The 15,296-nt window shown below is 43.1% G+C and overlaps 1 protein-coding gene across 4 annotated transcripts in view; it reads left to right on the forward strand.

Annotated features, from left to right (window-relative positions):
• The window catches only part of SCAF8 (SR-related CTD associated factor 8), a 223,876-nt gene that overhangs the window by 198,430 nt on the left and 10,150 nt on the right, over nt 1-15,296 (forward strand). For 2 of the 4 annotated variants that reach the window (XR_005985680.1, XR_005985681.1), the window contains one exon: nt 6,549-7,806. The gene's annotated coding sequence lies outside the window, so the exon portion shown is untranslated. Of the gene's footprint in view, nt 1-6,548; nt 7,807-13,450; nt 13,697-15,296 lie in introns of those variants that run through there. The other 2 variants (XR_005985682.1, XR_005985684.1) reach the window with 2 other exon arrangements.

Here is a 15,296-nt window from a genome sequence, read left to right on the forward strand (position 1 = left end):
ATATACACATGTTGCTTCCATGTGTCATGCGTCATTTGAACAGCTTCATAAATCAGTCAGTGGACTTCCCACAAGTGTTGCATTAGTTGTTGGCTGAGCTAAGGCACTTTCTTTAAGACTGTGTCCCAACGTAGTTTCTACGTCCAAATCAGCTGCGTGTGTTTGTAAAAATTCCCACTTTTTAGCTTCAATTCAGGTCCCCAGAATTAGAATCTCAGGAGTTGGGATCAGACATATGCATTTCTGGCAAGGACTCCCCCAGTCATTTAGTTCGGAGTAAAATTTAGTCTGTTATTCTTGAGGGGCCCCTGGGTGGCTCCATCAGTTAAGTGTTCCACCCCTGATTTTGCCTCAGATCACGATCTCAGGGTCGTGAGATCAAGCCTCACATTAGGCTCTGCACCAGGTATGGAGCCTGCTTGGAATTCTCTCTCTCTTTCCCTCTGCCCCTCCCACCTGCTTGTGCATGCACATGCACACACCCAGACACACACTCTAAAAAAAGAAATATTCTTTTTGAGCTTTTCTCATTAAACCAATGCAAAAGGAATCAATCAATTGGTCAAACTAACCAAATCCAATCCAGCATTTGGGGTAGGCAGCTGATATCAGATAGATCTATGAAGTTTCCTTTGGCATCACATAGCCCTTCCCCTCCCAAGCAATTAAATAATGATATGATATCGCTTATGTTCAGCTCTGGTTGGGCCAAGGACCTTTGTCGGGTCATTTGGTTTCTTACTTTCTTCACCTGCAGTGTGAGGGCTTAGACTTAATGATCTTCATGCACCTTTTTTGTCAATGTGAACACACTGAGCAGATACCTGCAGTGGTGGCCAGTACTTTTACCCCTGCCTATCTACACCACCTTCCTCGGCCACCAGGAGATTAAGACACAGAGATAGAAGAAATAGGACGAACACAGCAGAAACATGTCTTAAGTACATTATGCCTCCAGACTGTAATTTTAATTATTTTGTCTTATCTTCTTTCTAGTAAATAATAGTCTTTGTTCTGTTAGTGACTGAGTTTATCACTTTAAGTGATTCATTCATGTATTGATTCATTGAACATGCAGAAGTGTCCAGTATATCCCAGGACAAGGCCATGTGTTAAGGATATAGAAATGCACAAATAGTTTGACCTCAGACAGTCTTCTCTTGCCTAAAATAGGTGTACTTTAGCCACAGTCCATTGACACCCTTTTCAATTCTAGATTCCTCCTCCTGAAAGAGTGATGTAGAAAATATTTTTAAAACATAAAGACAAAAAAATAAATAAATAAACCCAAACGACAAGTGGAGGATGGGCAGAGGTAGAGAGAGAGAGAGAGAGAGAACCTCAAGCAGACTCTATGCTTGGCACAGAGCCCAACACGGCTCAATCTCATGACAATGAGATCATTACCTGAGCCGAAACCAAAAGTCGGACATGTAACCGACTGAGCCACTCAGGCATCCTAAGACTAGTTCCTTTTGGATCCTTATCTAATTGTTTAAATTTCAAACCTAAAATTTTGAAAGACAAATCCTACCCAGTCACATATCACCCTTGTCCACATGAGTGAACAAATAAAACCCATAGCCATATCATATGTGTTAGCCTTTCCCATCATCCATAATAATATTCCCTGGGAACAAAGTTAGGCAGGTGGAACTTTTTTAAGTTTTTCAATCTCTAGCAATAGAGATGCTTCTGCTCATTTTATAACACCTACTATCTTCCAAATAGTAAGTCTATATGGATTCATTTCCTATTTTTGTAAATAGCTTTCAGAGGATGGCAATAAATCTTCAGAGGATAACAGGTAAAGAAATTTCCTTCTTTATTATTTTGTTATTTTTTTAATTGAAGCATAATTGCCGTACAATATTATATTAGCTTCAGGTATACAACAGTACAGTACTGCATCACTGTAATAATCCAACAGTTCAACTGTCTTCCTACCCTTATTACAATATTACTGACTATATTTCTCCTATGCTGAATTTTCATCCCTGTTACTTTATTTCATCCCCATTATTTTATATTTAATCCCATTTACCTATTTTGCCTATAAGAACCCTCCTTTATTCATGTATGTATGTGTGTATTTATTTATTTTTATGGAGGCTCCACTCCCAGTGTGGCACCCAACTTGGGCCTTGAACTTGTGACCCTGAGATAAGACCTGAACTGAAATCAAGAGTTGGATGCTTAACCAACTGAGCAACCCAGGCACCTCTAAGAATCTTCCCTTAAAAATATTTCAGGGCCCCGGGGAGCTTAGTCAATTAAGTGCCTGACTCTTGATTTTGGCTCAGGTCATGATCTCAGGGTGGTAAGACTGAGCCCTACTTCAAGCTCCATGCTGGGCATGGAGTCTGCTTAAGATTCTCTTTCTCTTTTTCTATCTCTCTCTGCCCTTCCCCAAGTATGCTCTTGCATGCTCACTCTAAAAAATGTTTTTTAAGCTTATTTCCCCTAATTGCATTGGAATGTTTTTCATGACAAAACTCATGAAAGGGTTACTGTATTTCAAAAATTCCTCTTGCTCAGTTGATAGGACTTAAATGTTTTAAACTAAGGAGTTACTTGGACCTATGAGTTTCTATGTATATCTTGGATTTAAGGGGAAAAAAGGTATTTGCATGTATCCTCTTGATCAATGTTATATTCAGGAGAGAACTCTACCATGAAGCCGTTTTACTCAGCCATTGATCACTTCACACAATTTCAACAGATTTTTAATTAAGGTTGACAGGCAAGCCACCATATAATTGATGCAAACTCCTTTTCCCCCACAGAAAGACATCAACAGACTGTACCCTTGTTTTGCATGAAGAGCAATGGGTGAGCAGTAGGAGGCTCCCTCCCCATCCTCAGATGTGAGACACACATTCTGTGCTGTTCCTCTTCCTTGGTTTAGAAGATTCTTCTGCACTGCCATGTGCATTTCCCCATCACAGAGAACCTCATCTGTCATGATTACTGAGTTAAAACAAGTAAAAAAAAAGGTTTTGACTTCATTGTGTAAAGCCATACCCAGAGTTCTGTGCAGTCCAAGGTCAGTAGGGAGCTAACCCTCACAGGTGACCGTGAGAGGGAGGAAAGTGTCCTGTCCTGGGGCAGCTGGAAGCATTTTCCCAAGAAGGATGGCAGAGATGTGAACTCATTCTTACTTCATCAGCCAAACTGTCGTGTCCGTGAGGAAGAAATGCCACTACGGGACTCAGAAGTGACTCTGGGCAGGTGGCACCAGAGCCTGCCTTGGGCCCTCCTGGGCATTCGTTGTCACATGCAGTCCCTGTTCCTGATTTCAGACCTTTCTGGACATTTCTCGTGAAATAGAAATCCTGAATGCTCTTTTCTGGTGCCTTCTTACTACGTGGTGAATGACTAATTTTGTCTAATTGAGGAAGCTTTTTTCTAAAGACTAAACCTAGACTCATACTGCTGGAGAAAGTACAAAAATGGGTGCTGTGTGGGAGGCAGAGCGGTATTTGAGACGCAGTTGCTTTTTAGAAAATTGCTTTTTACTAATGCTTCACACTTCCTCAGAGAAATGCAGCAACTCCAACATACAGCACTGTGGAGTGCAATTTTTAAAAACTAGTACAGGCCAGCTTTAAAATTTTTTTTTATTAGAGAAGGAGAGCCTGAGCAGGGGTGGGAGGGGCAGAGAGAGAATCTTAAAAAGGCTCCATGCCCAGCTCTGAGCCATTGCGGGGCTTGATCTCATGACCCCAAGATCATGACCTGAGCCAAAATCAAGAGCCTGATATTTAACCAATTGAACCACTCAGGAGCCCAGCTTTTAGAATATTTTTTATTAAAAATCATCTCCTTCAAAACCTTTGAGAATTCTCAAAATTATATATATATATATATATATATATATATATATATATATATAGCAAATTACATATAACACAAGTTATAATTTTGGACATTTTGACATTTAAATACTAGTGATGTTCACATATTAAAATATACACATATACCTGTCACTGGCAGGACAAAGCACTAAACACAGCAGGTATAACTCTTCGCAACAACCCAGTGAGGTAGGACTGTCCCCACTTTACACATGGAGAAACTGAGGAAGCCAGAGGAAAATGAGGAATTTATCTGAAGTCAAACAGCTAAAAACTAATTGGAAGCAGGATTAGAGCCCGTGTTTTATTTTGACTAGCACTTTTATGCCACTAGATCTAATGCTCCTTCATTTCTTTAGTAAGAACATGAGCTGCTTGCTTATCCTCTTATTATCTGGAATATTTTCTACTCTTTATGTCTAATTTTGTCACCATTTTTCACAGCCACTGAATCAATAGCCACGTTTGTCCCTTACATTTTAATGTGTAGGGGTTCCTGTGTGGCTCAGTCTGTTGAATGTCTGTCTCTTAATTTTGGCTCAGGTCATGATCCCAGGGTTTTGAGATTGAGCCTAGAGTCAGGCTCCACACTCAGTGGGAAGTCTGCTTGAGAGTCTCCCTCTCCCTCTACCCCGCCCTTCCTGGCACATGTGCTCTCTCTCTCACGTGCTCTCTCAAATAAATAAATCTTTTTTAAAAAGTCTGTATGTTTTTGGGAGTAATCAGAAAACAAAACTAGGGGTACCTGAGTGGCTCAGTAGTTGAACGTCTGCCTTTGGTTCAGGTCATGATCCTGGGGTCCTGGGATCAAGTCCTGCATCAGGGTCCCCAGAGGGAGCCTGCTTCTTCCTCTGCCTATGTCTTTGGCACTCTCTCTTCCATGAATAAATAAATAAAATCTTAAAAAAAAAACTGAATGAACAAAACACAAAGACCACATTACTTGGAGATTGTGTTGTAGAATTAAGCTTTGGTTGATTCAGGCTCTGATGTAAGAGTTCACTATTTTACTAAGTATCCACGTGTCCAGTCTAATGGCAACTCAAACAGGCCTTCAGATAGAACTGTGCCACCTGGGCATCAAGCTAAGGCTTTAGCTGTCTGAAAGTCACCAGGCTAATGATGGACAGATGACTCCCATTCCCCAGGCTGGGCTTTTGGGCTTATTGGCATCCGTCTTGTTTGATGGCATGCTAAGTATTAGGTTTAGCTGCCCCCACTTCCTTAGCCCCCAAAATGTCCGAGAGTGTGATAAGCCTTACTCATCATGCTCTGGAATTTCCTCTAAACTGGGAGCCATGTCCTTATATTTTCAGGGCCTTGTGCTGTGCCTGGCACAGAGTATATGCTTAGTTGATGAGTGGGAATAAATAAATAAATGTGTACTATTTGAGCAAATGGGAGATGCAATGGGTTCTGCTTCTTGATATCACACTATTTTTGTGAAAATGTTACAGTAGAAAAATGCTTCAGCTCACAAATTGGGAACCCATGGGCCAGACTTTCAAGTAAGGTATCAATAAGAGAAATTTAGAAGTTTTCTAAGAAAAAGTGGTCTGCACACATAAATTGTAAATATTGCTTGAATAGGAGTTTTCCTCATGTCTTCCCCATTGCCAAATTTTGGTACTTTAAGCTGGCCCTAAATCTGTAGCCCTTGCTCTAAAATTTGAAGCCCTAATTTGGTGTGTGCTAAATTAAGTAAACCACAGTACCCAAAAATAAATATTAAATGGCTGAATATAAATATTGAAGTCTTGGGGGGCAACTTAGAGCAACTTCCACAAATGGTATATTATCATAAACATATGGTAATGGCAGTGAAGTCATTTCTTTGTTTAGAAAGAAAATTACTATTTTCTATAGATAATAATACACCCCAGCAATCATTTATGAAAGCAGTCTTTCCCATTTTGCTTTTCTTTCGAACAGATAAGTGGTTGCTCATTCTGCCATAAAAATTCATGACCATACCGTGGCCCGAGAGGCACTTGGCGAGCACGCACAGTACTGCCCCAGCACTCCCAGAGGCCCCCACGGTCTTTGTAGGCTCTTGGACGTGGTGCCAGGAGAGACCCAGCAGAGGAGTGGCCAGGAGGGGACATCCCAGAGACAGCTCTTGCTTCTGAAAGTGTCTGCTCAGCTCAGGCCCACCCTGTGACATTAGAGAAAAAAGCCCAATTTGAAAATCCAGTCTTTCATAACGTGTAAGGTAGAGATAAATGTCCCCTCTCACCTTAGTATTCCTGATGGACTCCCCCACAGCTAAAAAATGATCGTTACACTTGTTTGTCCTCTTCCTGTGGCACTTATCAGCCTGTCTGGGAAGAGAGTTGTGTGCACATCTTATCACATCCTTATTGGCTGCTCTCTCTAGTTACTAGTTCTGTATGCTCGTGTTTCCCCTAGTCCTTGCCTAGGAGGACAGGAGACTTGGAGTTGGCTTTACTACTTCTGGCTTTACTACTTCTTTACTACTTCTACCAGCCATGAAAACTTGGACAAGTTACTTCTCCAGTCTTGGCTTTAGTTGTCTCATCTGCAAAATGTTTCTAACCCTTTGGGTTGATTTGAAGATGAACTGAGATAGCATGATGCCTGGCATGCTATAGCCGCCGATGTCAACCTCTGTCATCAGTAATGATGCTCTTGAGTAGAACCAAGTTCTGACCCTGGCTCTTTCCTCATCAGGGAGGAGCTCTGAGCGTCTGCTCCCAGCCCAGCTGTGCCGGTGCTGCTGAAGCCTGAGACCCTTCTCCTGGCACCCCATCTGCTTCTGGACTGCAGCCCTGCCGCAGCCTCACCCCTCTCTGCCACTTCTCCTCCCTCTGTGACCCACACACGGGTTTGTACAATGAAGCCTGAGTCATGTGAGTGGGGCAGGTTCTCGTCTCAAAAGGATTCAACTCAGCTCAGCGTGTTCCTATTCTTCTTTACTCAACCTCACCCCTGAGGAGGCCAGGATGGAAAAAAGTGTCGTTATCCATCCACAGCTTCTGAGCTGCAGCTTTGCTCAGATACCATGCCAAGGCCCCGGCATTTAAAAAGAAGTGTGAGGTCCAGTCCTGCCTTTGAGGACCTACGGTCCCTGTCGCCAAGACAGGGTGCAGTATCAGAAGGTGGCTGACAACACTGGGGAAGTTTTATGTGGCAAAGGAAAATAAAGAAAGACCAAGGTGGCTGCGAGGTCAGGTCTGGGAGTGGTGGTTCTTGGTCTCCAGGACTCCTCTTTACAGGAGCTTGCTGTCTTTCTGTTCCCCGTGCTGGAGAAAAGAACACTGAGAGCAAGTTTGCTTTTCAGGGGAGAATGACTCCTTGGCTTGATGGACTGTAGCAGGAATTGAGGACGATTCATAGCAAATTAAAACAAGCAAAATCTGGAGGTGAGCTCATGAAGGTGGTGTGACCTATGAATTCCACCTCAAGAACTTTGGTTTGATGGTGAGCAACATGAGCAGACCTTACGAACAGGCAAATATGAGCAGGTCTAATGATTAGATCCAAAAAGGAATTCCAGTCCTAATGATGTTTATGTCCTATTTTACACAAGGACCAAATGCATTAAAAGCTATAGCTCTGACTTTTGATGTCAAGAGTCTGTGTGATAAATGATGGTTTTACTAACATTTCTATTAAAATTACATAAATACAGAAAAATGCACAGATTATAAGATATACCTTTGTGGATTTACCCAAATGAACACATCTGTGTAACCACAGTTCAGTCCAACAAATAAACACTACCAGAACACCTCCCTTCCTGATCCCTTCACGGTCACCAGAGGTAACCACCATCCCGACGCCTATACCAAAGATTGGTTTCACCTGTTTTTAACTTTCTAGAAATGGAACTGTCTAGTACCAATTAATTTATGTCTGGCTTCTTTCCCTCAACATTACGTTTGTAAGACTCATATAAGAGTTGATTTTTTTACTTATTTTTTAATTTTTTTAAAAATGAGAGAGAGGCAGAGACACGGGCAGAGGGAAAAGCAGGCTCCATGCAGGGAGCCTGATGTGGGACTCGATCCCAAGTCTCCAGGATGACACTCTGGGCTGCAGGTGGCGCTAAACTGCTGTGCCATTGGGGCTGCCCAAGGGTTGATTTTTTTTTTACTATGCTGTATAGTATTCCATAATTTGAATCTATCACACCCGATCCATTCCACTGTTGCAGGACACTTGGGTTGTGCCTTGTTTGGATTGTCGCACACAAGTAATGATGCTATAAACATTCTTGTTCCTACACTGAGCACATTTAAGTGCATTTCTGTTGGGGATATGCATGGGAGTAGGATTGCAGGGTCATAGATTCAGCAACTATTTAATTTTTGTAGTCACTGTCATAAAGTTTTTCCAAAGTGATTGCATGAGTTCATACTCCCACCAGCAATTTATGAGACTTAGACACATCTTTGCTGACACTTGAGATTATCATCTTTTTAGTTTTAGTTATTTGGAGGGTATGCTGTAGGGTATCTTTGTTGTCTTAGTTTTTTAGTTCCCTGGTGACTGAGATAGAACATCTTTTCGCATGTCTATGAGCTATTTGGTTATCTTTTTTTGTATAGTAACTGTTCCAGTCTTTTGCCCATATTTTAATTGCAATGACTGACTTTTTTAAGTTAGTTGATTTGTCTAAGTTTATAGATTATCTGGATGCTAGACTTTTAGGGGGCCCAGTTCATGCAGATACCTTCTCTCTGGCTATCTTGGCAGCTTAGTGATTGGAAAACACCTCTAGGAGAAAAGGAAGCTGAATATTGGGCTCCTTTCTCCAAAATTCACTTTTCTCAGAGATTTTGGTCCTAGACTTCAGTGTCTGGGCAGCTCTTTAATAACTCCAAACAGGGGATCCCTGGGTGGCGCAGCGGTTTGGCGCCTGCCTTTGGCCCAGGGCGCGATCCTGGAGACCCGGGATCGAGTCCCACATCGGGCTCCCGGTGCATGTGCCTATATATTTGGCTTTAGTGCTAGTTTTTTGCTTCAGAAGGGTTGGTCTAATATAAGCTCCTCTTCTGTTTCTAGAAGCATGAAATTAAGAACCATTTGGTTCATTTTGGGCATTTCAAAGGAAAACTGTAGAATAGAGAAGCTTATGTGATATCCTAAGGGCAGCACCTCCCTGTGCACAAATGTACTTTGAGGCTGGAGATAAACACCTGTCCTGGGCTAAGGCACAGGGCCAGGGTGAGGGGGCCTTGGGTACATAGAGGATCAGAGAGTTTAGCTGGTTGCTATGCTGGGCTGTGCCCTTGTCCCTGAGGATAGGGATAAAATAACCTAGAGAAGATTTGAAGATCCCAAAGCAGTGTCCCTGGGGGGTCAGCCTCCAGAGAATTAGGGCCTCTTGAGAAGCTCCCATCCAGTGGAGCAGTGAACTGGGGGAAAAAAAAAAGTCTCAACTTTAGACTGAGAGCCAGAGGACAGCTTTCAGGTCCTGTGTATCCCAAGGGCCCCAAGTGCTGTGGAAGGTGGACTTCCCAAATCTGTCTGTTCCCCAGAGTAAGGCACAGAGCTGGACCAAAGATGGCCCAGCAGGCTGGAAGAGGTCTCTGGGTCGAGGCAAGGAGAACACTATGGAGTTCTACTGGTGGGGGGCTGGTGCAGCTGTAAGGCCAAGTATGATGCCCAGGTCCAGGCTGGATGGACTCAGAGCACTAAGGCATTTGTGCCAATCACATGTCCCTCATACTGGGCCAGCTCTGCCCTCGTTCTTCAGAACCCCTCACCTGCCCCCACCCAGCCTCCTCCTAGACCTTACTTTATATCCAGAGAGAAGAAAAGGAGCAGGGAACTGGGGAGAATCTCGCATTAACTAAATAAGTGTCTGACAGAGACCAGAGTTCTAAGTTGGAAGGGACTGGATCTTTTTGGTGCTGAGGTTTAGTGTCCTGCTACTGTTGTGGGTTGAATTGTGTCTCCTCAAAAGATAGGTTGATGTCCTAACTCTTGGTATCTGTGGATGTGACCTCATCTGGAAATAAGGTCTTACTGAGGTAGCAAGTGAAGTTTTGAGGTCGTTAGACAGGGCCCCAATTCAACATGACTAGTGTCCCTATAAGAGGAGCAGAACACCACGGGGTGGCAGAGGCAGAGATCGGAGTGATGTGTTCACAAGCCAACGAACGCCAAGGATTGCAGGCAACTACCAGAAAAGCATGGGGCAGATTCTCTCCTCGAGCCTTGACAAAGATCCAGGCCCTGCTGACACCTTGATCTCAGATTTCCAGTCTCCAGAATACTTTTTTTCTTTTTAAATTGAAGGTACTTTTTTAAATTTCATTTTTTTATTCATGAGAGACACACACACAGAGGAAGAGAGACAGACAGACAGACAGACAGGCAGAGGGAGAAGCAAGCTCCATGCAGGGAGCCTGATGTGGGATTCGATCCCAGGTCTCCAGGACCACAACCTGGGCTGAAGGCAGCGGTAAACCACTGAGCCACCCCGGGCTGCCCTGTCTCCAGAATCTTTAGAGAATAAATTTCTGTTATTTAAACCACCAGCATGTGGTCATTTGTTACAGCAGCCTAGCAAACTAACACAACTACTAACTAGAAACAGGGGCTAGTGTACTGAGTAGAGTTCAATAATGGAAAAGGAAAGATAATTAGATCTCTGGACCTGTTCCCACATTTCATATTCAACTCAGGATCTGAACCTATATTTTCCTTGCAAGGGGGATTCAGGCGACCCTGTGTCCTCGTGTAGAGATCTGCCTCTCTCCCTGTAGGAGTTCTCAGGTTTATATCTACCCCGGTATCAATTGCCTCAAGTGTCAGGGGGCTTTGGCTTTCTGGTTCTTACTTCATTACTAGCCTAAACTGGTTTGAGTCAGAATTGACACCAATTGAGGAAATAGACACAGTTTACAACCATGTGTACTTTGTAACAAAGGATAGCTCAGGCCAAGGTCTCACCAGGAAGGGAATTACAGAAATTACTCAGTGCAGTCACAATATTATCTCATATGAATGTGTACCATCAGGGTCGATCTGTCGGAGTGATTGACGGGCTGTGGGGAGGTCTCCTCAATTAAATCACCCTCGTTGCTTATATGAATGTCTGAGATTCCATGGCGTCTCATCATTCTTTTCATTCTCAAAGGCATTGTCAGTTTTTCAATTAAAGTACAAATATCCCCTAAGAAAGTTCATGGCTTAAGCTCCTAGCAACAGCCAGTGGTTGTTTATTGTGTGATGTCTACCCTGGGACCTAGAGGAGATATTGGGGAAGGGGCACAGAAGGCCATGCCCAGCTTCCCAATTTGGTCTAGGGCTTGGTCATTATAATCAACAGCCAATATTTAATAAACATCCATGTGGTAACCATGATAATTAACTCGGAGCTCTGGAACTATATTTTCAAAATGGAAAGGAGTTCATTAGTAAAATGAAGAGTCCTGTCTTTACCATACAGTTGGTCATCAGACCCATCCAGCCGAGGTCGGCTGATAAGCAGCTCTCTGACCACAGGCAGGTGGCTCATCCTCCTTACAACCCAGGTAACTCCTCATCTGTGAAATGGGATGATAATGTTACCTATCTTATTAGGTAGTTACAAGATGCAAATGAAATAAATGATCTGAATCACTGAGTTTAGTGCACGGCACCGAGTAAATGTTTAGTAAATGTTAGTGTATCATCAGTCTGTGAATTTCTTCTCCCTAGGCAAGTATACAGTTGAATTTCTTTACGCAATGCTGGTTTTGTGCTAAAGTCATCTGTGTTGTTCCACAGAGTAAGCCAGGGCTGTGTTGTTGATATGAATTTGGATATCAATCCATCAAAGAGCAATAAAGACCACCTACATCGGACACAGCCCACACTGTGCCACATATTATTTATTTTTTGTGTTTGAAAATATGTTGAAAAGAAAGCATTAGGATAAAGGAATTCTGTAGTTGTTTTTAGCTTGTTATAACATGTGGTGCTTACTGTGTGCTTTACAGATATGAACTCATTTAATCCCCATCCGATTCCATCTGGTATACTCTATTGTCCCCATTTATACATGAGGAAACAGGCTTGAAGGGCTAAGTCATTTCCTAAGGTCACAAAACTCATGTAAGACATGGAGCCAGGATTTAAACCAGACATTCTGACTCCAGCAGGGGCTGCGGGCTGTTATACTATGCTGTGGGTGTGCACGAACACACTTGCGGGTGCATGCATACACACGTTTGCACAGACACACAGAGGTTTCTCCTTCCAGGTATATTGACGTTCACTTTCTTTGAAAATGTTTGATGGTCAGTGCTTTACAGAAATTTCCTAGTGTAATCACATCTGGGATGACACAATACAATATGGCCAGAAAAGGAAGGGCATTGGATTTTTATTAAAGAGGAGCCCCCGCTAACCATGTAGCTTCTCCTGGGAAGCAGAGAGGGTGAGGTGAGAGTTGTCATCTCTATAGAGTTCCGACAACATTCCTCATCCACCTTCTGATGAAGATGAACTTGAGCCTGCAAGGAAAAGTTATCCACCAGCAGCTCCCAGATGAAAGCAGAAAAGGGGAGAAGGAGATTTTTCAGAACCCAGTTATCCTAACTAATAGAAGAAGCTGGTGTGATAGAGGGGAAAGAAATTAGAGACTCCTGCCCGTGGGGACAAAGCATCCAGTTTCCACAGGGCTTTGCAAAACGTGTGTGCCCAGTGAGAGATGGACACAGCTCCACAGAGGAAACAGCACACTCGTGAGACGAGCACCCCTGAGTTACCTATGATGTTCTGCGTCCTGATTCAGGAAGAGTGGCCGCCACCCTCACTGTGTACTAACCTGGGGAGAGGAGATCCACAGCCTGATGACATGTTCACATTTACTGAGCGCTTACTCTGCCAAGCGCTGAACTCAGTGATTCAGACCATTTATATCATTTACATCTTGTAACCACCTCATCAGACGAGTAACATTATTGTCATTTCACTTATGACATGAAATAAAATAACATCAAGTAACATCCCATTTCACAGATGAGTATACCCCCGCCCTAGGGTCCACTGTCTAGTTAGGGAGGGGAAGCAATAGTCCTAATGCAGTGGAAGCACAGAGCTCGTTCCACCCAGACAGGCCCTGGAAGGTGTTCACAGACGGACGTCACTTTGCCAGGTCCCGAAGTGCCAGAGGGTTACCAGGAACTTGTGGTGACTGGGCTTCTGGTGGGAATGGTGGGGAGGAGGAGAGGTTTGGACACTCCTTAGGAGGTGACAAGGAGAAGGCTGGAGACCAAGTGGTTGTGGGAGTGAAGGTCAGGAGGGGTCAGAGGCAGCTGAGCGGTGTGGGAGGCATGGAGGCCGCTGTCTAAGGTAGGGAGGAAGACAGGATGAGGGAGTCCAGAGGTGGCAGTGAGAGTGGACAGGGCCGGCCCCCGAGGGGTGGGGTGGGAGTTAGGTAACAAGGAATCATTCTCTTGAACTTTGTTTTTTGTCTTCCTCCACTAGTAAGCATTTGTACTACTAACATTGTGCTGGATTGGGAATAAAATAGGAGCAAAGTATAACTTTCCAGGAGCAGGTGGTGGTCTCTCAGGGTGTGGATGGCCCGGGGGGACCCTCTGATGGGCTGCTTGTTCATGTACTCTTCACAGGAGCTGGGAGCATTTGGGGTAATGGTCTGTACCACTGTGGTCTGTCACCCGGCTGCTCAGCTTGCTCTTGGGACAGTGCTGATGAGACAGGAGAGGGCTCCTCACATGTTTCTCATTACCTCATTGCAATGACAAAAGGCAGATTTCCCAGCCACTTCCCTCGCCAGGAGGTACACCTGGACCGCCTCAGGTTTCCGTGTGAGCAGGTAACAACAGGAGCGCTGCTGGCTCATAATAATAATCGAGGTGGGTGCATTTCCCAGTTAAATTTCGAGTTGAGTTAGGACTCCACACAAGTTATCAATATGCTCTTGTTATAGAAAATGGTGCTTTAACAAAGAAATTTTCTTTCTTTTTTTTTTTTTAAGATTTTATTTATTTATTCATGAAAGACAAACACAGAGAGAGAGGGGCAGAGACACAGGCAGAGGGAGAAGCAGGCCCCATGAGGGAGCCTGACATGGGACTAGATCCCAGGTCTCCAGGATCAGGCCCTGGGCTGAAAGCAGCACTAAACCGCTGAGCTACCCAGGGATTCCCACAAAGAAATTTTCTTAAACAGGTGACAAATTGGGTCTATCCCATTAAAAGGAACCAAAACTGTTCTATAGATTCTCTTGTGGCGTTGCTGAGCAAGGAGTACATATTTGCATATAATTGAGAAAGCCAGGACAGCAGCCCCCTGCATTGAGCTTCTGTGTAGCCTCCTGCATTCAGGGCTGCTTGTTTAAAACAGGGACTCTCATTCCAATGACATGGAATAATAAAATACACAAATGTGGTTCTTTGTACCTTCTTGGGAGAGGGGGATGAAGGGTGGGGGTAAAGAAGGAAGCAAACTGTTCCAGAAGCATAAAGAGGACAACCACTATATTCTCTTTCTTTCTTTTCTCTTTGGAAAAATGGTAAGATAGCAGTATTTTTAGAATTCTCCACCATAGTGGAGAAAAATTGAGGGCAGAGAGATTTTGTCAATCCTTTACCTTTGGAAGATCACTGCAGATGCTGAGAGACATACAGAGAGAGGCAGAGACATAGGAAGAGGGAGAAGCAGGCTCCCTGTGGGGAGCCTGTTGTGGGACTCGATCCTAGGACCCCAGGATCATGCCCTGAGCCAAAGGCAGACACTCAACCACTAGGCCACCCAGGTGTCCCTAAAAGACAAAATTTTAATGTAATTTTTTTCTTTTTTAATGGAAACCTATTTCTTATAGTGTAATGATACAAATCTAATCTCTTATGGAAAGGTTATAAATAGTCCTATTGAAAACTCAGTCTAATTTAAAAGCCTGAAATTTGGATTTTAAAGCTTGTGGCTTATTTAAACTTTGTGGTTAGAAAGTTTGGATTAAGAAAAGAATGAATAGCTATAAGTTCAAGGTATTATTGCTCTAACTTAAGATAATAAAAGCTTATTCATTCTGTATCTGTTAATTCAATAAGTATTTGTTATATGCTAGACACAAAGTTTAAAAAGCAATTTTTTTTCTACATGACATTATTTCTCCATTCTATCACTAAAGTTTGTAAATTCCTTTTTTAAAATGCAATAGGATAAGGCTGTTAAGAGAATCAGGTAAATCTATATGTACCAACATGGCAATATGTATATTCCTTATATGCATAAATAGGTGACATATATGACATATTTGATGAATGTTCACTATAATAGTTATCGGACACCCTGAGACTCTTTCTTTAAAAAAAATGGACAACCATATAAATCTGAGCTCCAGGTCATGTTTTAGCTCATTTAATACCCTAGTTTTGAAACCCAAGCCCTAAAATTGTATATCATCACCAAATTGTAACTTTTTGAGCAGCTCTTTTTGTGCCTATTCAACTA

This window comes from Vulpes lagopus, chromosome 2 (genome assembly GCF_018345385.1).
Source record: "Vulpes lagopus strain Blue_001 chromosome 2, ASM1834538v1, whole genome shotgun sequence".
Taxonomy (NCBI): Eukaryota; Metazoa; Chordata; class Mammalia; order Carnivora; family Canidae; genus Vulpes; species Vulpes lagopus.